Below are 8,647 nucleotides of genomic sequence, written 5' to 3'. Positions count from 1 at the left end.
GGACGCATGTGGAGATTACTCTCCTTAAAAGACATGCGTACTTCTGGGAACTTCAGGTCCCTTTTTATCCCCCTCTCAAATACATATGCATACAATTTCACAATAGGTTCATACATATTCATTTTTACAAATTTTGCATGACATTTGCCTCTAGTTCTTTATCAGAAAGAACTCCTAGGTCAGGTTGACCTGCTCTCAGAGCAGTTTCTCTGTCTCCCTCTATCACCCTCTGTCTCGCTCCCACCTTTATCTCTGTCCTTCACTAAAGCAGTTCTCCTGAGGCTAGGCTTTGCAGTCAGGCTACATAGCTATGTTTTCTAACCACAGACTCAAAGATGTACATTTGACCTAAATCAAAATGGATTTCTACTCTGGAGAATTTCTACTCTGTCTCAGTAGCTTAAGAAAAAAGACTTAAATATTAAGCAATATGATCCCAAAGTGATTCAAGAAGATGACTACAAACCCAAGAGAAATAAGACAGTAGAATCAAGCAGACCAAGAGCCTGAGAGTCTAAAAATTCAGATGAGCTATAGCCAAACAAACCATAGAGCCTAGAAGTCCAGACAATGTATGAGATGCCACCCCCAAGAAGAAGAGTGCTAGATATGAGAAGCAGACGCTACACACTTTGCTTATTTAGTGCATTGGAGCAAGCCCCGTGCCCCCTGCCAAAGTATAACTGCAGTCCAGAGGGGACCCAAGACAGTGCTGAGTTCCCCCAAAATGGCAGTGTGTGCAGCAAAACACAAGCTGTAACATGGAGCTCTGAGAAGCAGAGTCAGAGCTGCACAGACAACATGTAAGAGAAGCCTTCTAAAACTGTATAATAGCCATCTCCACGGTAACCCGATGTGATTCGAGATTGAGCTGTAAAGCAAAGTGCAGCCAGAGATGCAGCCCAGCATAGCACTGAGAGCAGCAAGAAATGCTGCCTGGTCTGGACCTGATATATTTCAACACCTAGAGTACAAGTGAGCCGCTGAAGACACAATAAGAAATTACATATCAAGTGAAAAACAAGCACTGGAACAAAAGCAACATGGAGCTCTGAGAGGCAGAGTCAGAGCTGCACAGACATGTAAGAGAAGCCCTCTAAAACTGTATAGTGGCCATCTCCACAGTAACCCGATGTGATTCGAGATGAGGCTGTAGAGTGAGGTGCAGCCAGAGACAGAGCCCAGCATAGCATTGAGAGCAGCAAGAGATGCTGCCTAGTCTAGACCTGACAGATTTCGACACCTGGAGTACAAGTGAGCCACTGGGGACACAATAAGAAATAACATATCAAGTGAAGAACAGATTGTTTCATCTACATGGAAAACAGCAGAGCAAGAAAGGCTTGCAGTGACCAAATAATACAACAAAGAACTGTAAAAGGAAGAAGAGAATTACTAAAACAGCAGTTAGAGCTAGGGACAGAGTACCTCTATCATTCAGTATGGTGTATTTGTTTACTGATGAAACATGTGCATTTTGTTTGTGAATTGCAACTATTAATCTTTGATTAGGCATAAGTGTAAAAGTTTATATTCCATAAGCATAAGTACACTCAACAGATACTAGATCGATGTTGTTCAAGTTCTATAGCAATTGATAAAATTATGTAACTGTTGATTTGTTACTATCCTAATATATACATAGCCTTTAACTTATTCTTGTGAGTTGCCTTATAAAGTTGTACAGTTATTGTTATTGTCAATATTCTAAAAGTGTAAGTATAAAAGTTTCTGATAATATGTAATGTAAGTTTGAGTAATGAATCAAAGTCAGCACACAGACGCACTCCAAAGTTAAATAGAAATTACACAAAAGATGTTTGTACTGGGTTTACTATCTTTTGCAAAGAGCCCTGCAAAAGATAGTAAACACAACATTAATTTATAAAAAGCCTTAATGTATGTTCCTACTGTGACGTGTTGCCTGAACATTTGTATATTGTTAGTCCTAAGTGAGATATGTGAATATGTTAAAATATCAATTTACTCAAACATATCTTTCCAGAGATGCTGCAACTTTGTAATTAAAAGAAAAAGGGGAATTGTAGACAGATAGAATGTAAGAAAATAGTGCAGAAAGTAATCTCACCCCTGAAGAGTTGCAGCTGTATATAGTGCAAAAAGTACTCTCACACCTGAAAAAATGCAGCTGTAATAATCACCAAAGATTAAGAACAAGCCTGCTCTTAATAAGCCACAGCTGTGTCCAATAAGAAGACCAGTGCTACAAAAGAGTGAGTTAAGTGGCTGTGAAGAGAGTTAATCAGTTGTGCTGCGAAGGGAACTAGAGTCAGTTAGCTGCTTTGTGAAAAAGGAAGTCAGTGCTGCAAAGAGCTGCCCATGAGAAATCACCAAGAAGGTATGAGACTTTTGAAATATGATGACAACAGTCTTCTGCTTTCTTATTTTCTAGCCTAAGGAGATGAAAAAAAATACTAGCCAAGTCAATACACAGTATAATTGCTGTTTATTCCATCACTACTACATTCACTGGTAAAGAACCATCGTTACTGCAAATTTCTTCATACCTGTTTCTCAACAAAGAAAACCAGAAATGGTGAACCCCTTGGTATTGTCCCTCCTAGGGTTTCCTTAGTAGCATTCAGTGAAAGGGCACTACAGTGTCTACAACTTCCAACAAAGAAGCAGCTAGCAGAACTACAGCCTGGTCATCCCCTGCAACAAATATTCAGACTCAATCATACACTGCATTAACTAGGAGTCTTGTAAAAAACATTAACTAGTTCTTCACAAAAGGAAAGGTTTTTCTAGCTGAGGGAAAAAAAACCAACCAACTAGGTTTTTCAGGGATGAAAATAATTACCCTCTGCAACCAGAAAACATCCTTCCTGAAGTCACACAGAAGTGAGGATGGCTGAGCAGAGTTTGGGAGAAAATATAATGACAAGAGTTTTAGTTCATGTTTGGGACCTGGTTGTATATTCATTCAAAGTTCAATCCATAGCGCAGGTAGAACCCAAACAGTTTATTCTGTTAAAATCAAGTTTCAGCTCATATCTAATACAGCACAACTGCAAGCTGTCACCACAGAAACAGTACCAAGAACTGAAAGCTGTAAGAGATCATTTTTATTTATCTGCCAACTCTGGACTGCTCCTTCTGTTGTCATAACCATTGTTAGCATCTTGTCTAGCTTTAAACAAGGTGGGGTTTATTAATTTCTTTTGATACGAAACCTCATCTCCGACCTGCTTCAGTCAGAAAACTTGATTTTACTCCCAGGTTTTCCTACTTTATTTTGAGCAATATTTTTCTCGTGATCACAACTTCTCAACTTGGTGTCACATGTAAATTCACTTATTCTTGTTATGTTGCCCTAGAATTTTCCATGAGGCCAGGTCTATCCAATTTACACCAAAATTATACCAAACTATCCAAAAGAGATGAAGGATTAACAATCTTTACAACTTCTAACATACTACATGCTAGAAAGAAGCAGATAAATCAAGTGCCCTTCACGCAATCTTATCAAAAAAGTCATCCAAGCTGTTCTTGTGTGTTTAGCATAAAAAGATTAAGAAACTAACTAGGAAGTGGGAGATAAATTTTATTTTGCTTTTTTAAAGATACCAAAGAGACAAGTTACATATCATGTCAAATTGCCGAAATTCTTATTGCACTTAATTCAGAATTTATTCTTTCCAAAAGAAGTGGGGGTGAACCACCCTTAAACTTCTCCTAGACCCACAGTCACTGCTCCAGCTCCCCATATTTACCTTTTTTGCATGTCTGGGCTTATATGTTGTTTGGCTGCCATGTGTTTTCTGTCTCTGAAAGGAGGTTCTCACTCTCCTCTACCATTTCTTTCCAAACCAGACTAGCTTATAATAAAACTTAAGAATGTGCAAAGAATATTTTTTAAATTTGAAAAATCTGAATTAGCAAATAATTTTTCTTAAAAACCTCCTTCCTATTGATAGAGCATTAAGAAACTTTTTTCACAGGAATTTATTCACTCATTCTTTTTAAAGCTTACATCTCATTTTAAGTATACCTTTGTATTCTACAGGATCATTCATTACCATGCTGTACTAAACTAACAGCCCTTGATCCCACAGACGTATGCTGACTTTATATGCTGTGCAGCGCAACATTAAAATGCCTAAGTAGAAAGCATATTTTCTAAAACATGCCAAGAAGATGTCACCTATTTCACCATCAATCTATAAAACCAAGCACTCTGCTGCAAGATCGAGTTATTAATTTTGAAAGAAAAGGGACTTCTACTCCTCACATCTCAGCTTATTTGTATTAATTGCAGCACCTCACCCTTAGAATTCTGAGACTGCATCTAGACTATATGCTTTGCTAACTGTGGTGTTCAATTCTAGCGAAAGTATTAAAATATTACAAGTATCAGCTTTAGCAATCATATTGCACCTCAGCCTAAATTATCCTACATGCTGTATGTACATTAAACCATTATTTACAATCCACACAATTCCAAGATAGAACATACACATGACGTAGGCAATTTTATCACTATCAGACAATTACATGTTTAACCTGTTTCTTTCCTTACAGAACCACCAAATTATAGCCTTCATTTCAGCTAGAGCAAAGACAGCCAATTACTCATTATTTGCAATAACAGAAGTTATTTGGATTTGAAATATGCATCTTATTGCATTTTCACAGCATTTTAAACACACATCCCAAACTCACCCACCTCTCCACCTATCAAGAGTCAAGAATTACTGTTACCACCACCCCCTACGCTAAATTAAATCATTGATCCACCTCCTTCTCAAAGGCATGTAAAAGCATATGGCCTTGAGTTTGTCTGAAAGACTACAGACTTGACTATGTCAAGTAGCTTAACCTAGAGAAAAAGAAAGCTTTGAGGAGGGTGTCTCAAAGCTTATAAATACCTGAAGGGAAGGTACAAAACCAGAGCCAGGCTCTTTTCAGCAGTACCCAGTGACAGGACCAGAGGCAATGGGCACAAGTGTTTTATGATAAAAAACCACAATTCAGTTAACATTTGAAACCAAATAGAGGAAACAAAAGGGTTTTCAGAAGCCATATGCTTCATTCTATATTATTATATCCATCATCCTCAAAACACTTCACAAAATAAATACAGTTGAAAATAAATTATTTTCTTTGCTCAAATACAGTTACAAATAATAATTCATTTTCTTTGCTCAAAAGCAATTTCAATATGGTCTCTAAAACATCATCCTACTTCCAGGAACAGTATTTTAGTCATAAGAAATACAACTAAAATGTTTTAGATGAAGCCTATACCACACAGAATAAAATTGCAGAAAAACTTCCTCTCTCTACAGCTAACCATTGAAAATGTTTAGGAATATGATCATGGCTACTGAATTTAAATTTTACTCCTTCAACCACAGGGCTGCCTAACAGATTAAGATGGACTCCACCCCATTAAACCAGGTCAAAAAAAGTACAACCTAATAATTTAAATCTAGAGGTTAAGAAAGTGTTTGTGTTTTCTCCATTTAACTTTGGATTCAAATAGTGAATGATCCCGTAACACAAATTCCACTGAATCTCCATCTTTTGCAGATCTGTAATAACCAGTGTTTCCTGTACAATAAAGCAAAAAAAATCCCACGCCAACCATAAAGTTTACAACATAAATATTACTTTGAGCAAACCTTAAGTCTTGAGAAAGATCAAAGATCTCTCAATATGGAAAACATTTCATCATTTTTAATGCAAAATGCTACACACATTCAAGTTAAGAACTCCTCCAAGCTCATCTATTGGAGGATTGATTTAAGAAGCTAGGGAGGAAGGGGAAAAAAGCTTGGCAATTTTACCTTCAAAAGAAGCCACAGTGTCCTGGAGCTTTCACAAAGACAGCTGACCAAAAACCCAAAAATTCAAGAGAACTGAGAGTAGAAACAAGTCCAAGGGAGCTGAGCAAAGTTGTTCACATAAGCTATCTTACAAGCTTTAGTCTAGAGGGAACATAAATAAAACAGTATGCTCAGCAAAATAATTATGCTATAGTAAAAGCAAGCTGAGCAAGCCATGAGATCTTAGGCATCAGACTGTATCACCTCTAATCTGTCTTTAGTCACTGTTTACTCTTTGCAGCATTGCAAAGTAGTGGGAAGAAAAGGGCTGAGGGTACCACACCTGAAATAGCCTGCAGGAGCCCCAGGCAGATGGGTAGTTCCAACAAATTCCCAATTTGGATGGCCAAAATTAAGGAGTATGGACTTTCAAGTCAGAGCAAAACAGAAAAACCCTCTGTATAATTTGTAAATTATGAACCTCAGGCAATAATAAAGGAGCTACTTCACCTTTCGTCCTGATTAGGAAAGTTATATGAAAAACAGTACAAGTCAAAACTAGGTCTCTGAGAAGCAAAGAGGACATAATGGGCTACAAACAAGCAGATTGTATTAGAAAAAAACAACTATGAATTCAACAAAATGCTCTGGCAGAATAACAATACATATTTCCTCTAGCACCTTCCATTCAATAATTTTGAAGTCTACAAACACAACACTAAATTTCTTTAATTTTCAGCTACAAAGGGGATAAGTCATTTGGCTTCTCTTTTACCAAGGCCATATGAGGCTTTTGCAAACCCAGGCACAGAAAACAGGTCTTCAGAATCCTGCTCAGGTGCTTTAACCAAATAAGAGTCAAAGATAAATTTTTAAAAATATTAAAATATATTCATTTGTATTCCTAGTCTTTCATGAAGTACCTATTCAAGTACTGGTACTAAACATCACTTAAATTGCAACTAAATATTACTATCATTAGCAATACTATCAATGGTAATAATTAACAGAATATTAACAGTCCATGATACATAAATTTCTCAAGCACTATTAATCAGCATACTATTCTGCTACAATCAGTATCACTAGGAGGACACCAACAAATGTAAAACATACCAAGAAATGTCATTCTATGAGGAAAGCATCACAGAAATCCATGAAAGAAATGTAAAACACCACAAGTCTACTACTAAGTTCTATAAAGGTTGCTTAAAAATTCGAAAAACTAAAAAAAAAAAAAAACCACAAAACTCCAAACCAAAACAAAAAACAACACACCACAAAAAAAAAAAAAAAGCAACCAAAAACCACACACACACTCCTGATAACAGACAAGATTTTTTTGGCTGGGTTTTCCCTTAGCTTCCTTAGATTTTAGTGGTGAGTCAGTAACTCCAAAGTCCTCCTGAACTGTCAAATCCTTTTGCAATTCATGGCACCAGGAGCTTTTTTGAGGACTGGCCAAAACAATGCAAGTGAAACAGTCTAAATTTCTGAATTTACATGCCTTTGTTTTTATTACTATAAACACTTTTTTTAAAAAATCAACATACTGATAAAACTGCAACTAGAACAGAGCTTTCCCCATTCCCACTCCTCCCTACCTCCTTTAAATTGCTGAAGTCATAAACACAGCTGCCTCATTTTCTACAAAATTGATTTACACTAGTTAATCCAGTGTCTCAGTGTAACCTTCCAGGAGTCCCAAACATCATTAATGCTACAAAATGATTTAGCCTTGCTTGCTTTCAAGTTACCTAGTGTAAGGTAAAAAATATATTCTTCAAACGAGTTAGATCAAACCACCACAGAAAGATCAGGCCCAGGTATCAATATTGAGGGAATTACTAAAAGGCCCTAGTTCATATTAAAAAAGTAAAGCCTCAGAAGGCTGAATTGCTACCATTTGTTGTGAAGAGCTCTGCTTCAATGGCAAGTGCTACTTCCCCTCCCCTCACATCCAGGTCCAATTTCTCTTCTTGAAAACAGCTGCTCTCACACCAGAATAGCCTCTCCATTTCACCAGGCACCACCACTACCCCAGAGGCTATCACACCTTGATCTGCTGCTGTATTATAAGCATTCAGTATTCACTCAAACTGAGATTACTAAGGACCGATTACTGCTTGGTAGCTAGAGACAAAGCAAGCTGACCCTTATGAGCTTCCCCTTACACAGCTCCACACCAAACCAGAAGTTTCTGTTCCACTAGACCGCATGTTCCTTTTGAAGGTAACCAAGCTACATATCCATGCACCAAGCTCAAAGGTGCACCAGGTCCCTTTCTACATCCAGTTTCTTGCAGAAGTGTTTCTACCCGCTCACTTTTCTGCTACAATTTTCTTCAGCAACAATAGCAGACACAGAAAGGCTTTCTTTTTCTGTTCTTTTTTAATGAAAAAAAGCCAGTCCAATAATAAAGCCCTGCACTGACCTGCAATTCTCAACAAGCACACATAGTCAGGGGTGAGGAAAGACTAAGTAGAAATGGTTAGCAGAAATCTCGAGTAACCTAGTGTTGCTGCCAATATGTTACCGTCAGTGAATTCTGTAGCTGTGACTGCGACACAGCTACCTTACCACACCAGTGAGAGCAATGGGGAAGGAGATAAAGAAAACATGAAACTAATACCCTACACAAGGCACAAATCAATAGCTTTTCACCTACTTGTTCCCTTCCCATGATACCAGCCCACCTTTGCACCTTTGGCCCAAGTCGAGATTAGAAAGAGACCCAAAGACGCCTCCCTCCACCAGATGCACTTATCCGAAAGGTCCACTACACCCCCTGCCCTTTCTTCACACCCACAAGCCCAAAAAACCAGGAGAAGCACAAATCCTTCAGGAGAGAACCC

General features: G+C 37.8%; 1 protein-coding gene across 1 annotated transcript in view; it reads right to left on the bottom strand.

Moving 5' to 3' along the window:
- LOC102045333 (ubiquitin-associated protein 2-like) overlaps nt 1–8,647 on the bottom strand; it is an 85,304-nt gene that overhangs the window by 76,210 nt on the left and 447 nt on the right. The gene's annotated exons all lie outside the window — the stretch shown is intronic.

This window comes from Geospiza fortis, unplaced genomic scaffold, assembly GCF_000277835.1.
Source record: "Geospiza fortis unplaced genomic scaffold, GeoFor_1.0 scaffold364, whole genome shotgun sequence".
NCBI classification, from domain to species: domain Eukaryota; kingdom Metazoa; phylum Chordata; class Aves; order Passeriformes; family Thraupidae; genus Geospiza; species Geospiza fortis.
This window is presented reverse-complemented; position numbering and strand designations above follow the sequence as displayed.